This window comes from Vitis riparia, chromosome 17, assembly GCF_004353265.1.
Source record: "Vitis riparia cultivar Riparia Gloire de Montpellier isolate 1030 chromosome 17, EGFV_Vit.rip_1.0, whole genome shotgun sequence".
NCBI classification, from domain to species: Eukaryota; Viridiplantae; Streptophyta; class Magnoliopsida; order Vitales; family Vitaceae; genus Vitis; species Vitis riparia.
In genome coordinates this window covers 7743804-7744812 of record NC_048447.1, presented here as the reverse complement: position 1 = coordinate 7744812, position 1009 = coordinate 7743804, and positions in this window count along the sequence as shown.

Sequence of the window (1009 nt, the reverse complement as noted above, 5' to 3'; positions counted from 1 at the left end):
ACCTATCTAGGCAACCAATCCGATTGTTTTGTGACAATAAAGCCGCATGTGATATTGCTCATAATCCAGTACAACATGATCGTACAAAGCATGTCGAGGTAGATAGATTCTTCAGTAAGGAAAAGTTGGATGATAAGATTGTGGAATTGCCTAAGATTCGATCAGAAGATCAATTGGCCGATATCCTTACCAAAGTTGTCTCAAGTCAAGTGTTCTCAAAATTTTTAGACAAGTTGGGCATGTGTGACATCTATGCACCAACTTGAGGGGGAGTGTTGAGATATTAGGAATGCTTTCCTTATATCATTATTTCCTTATATTATTTAGTGTTGAGATATTAGGAATGTTTAGATATTAGGAAAGTTGAGATATTATGAATATTGAGATATTAGGAATATTGAGATACTAGGAACATTGAGATACTAGGAATATTAAGATATTAGGAATATTGAGATATTAGGAAAGTTGAGATATTAGGATATTAGTTGTTATTTCCTTATATCATTCTTTCCTTGTATCATTCTTTCCCATTCTTAGAATGGTGATTACCCTCTATATATACTCTGTACATGAACGAATGAAAGTATGAATGAAAAAAACTACAATTTATCAATTTGAAGAACGTCAACTGGGATTATCTTTTAAATTGCTTTTTCTTTGCAATTTATTCAACAGTTGAACACTAAACTTGTCAAAATCATTGCATAGTTGTTCAAGAGTGACTTGATTTTGTATTTGCATTCAAATGATTTATAGGCTTTGTAGGCTCCAAAGAGTTTGACTACTAATAAAGAACTTCTACCATCTATACGTATTTGCTACAAATATACATATATGTATGTACTACATTTTTGTATTCACATATATATCTACCTATAAACCAAAATTAGATGTATTTATTTATTTACATTGTATTCATAAATTTAAACTTCCTCTTATGTCATTATTAGACTAATAAACAACTTGTTATTCATTTTCATATATTGGATTGACAACTCACCAATTTTTT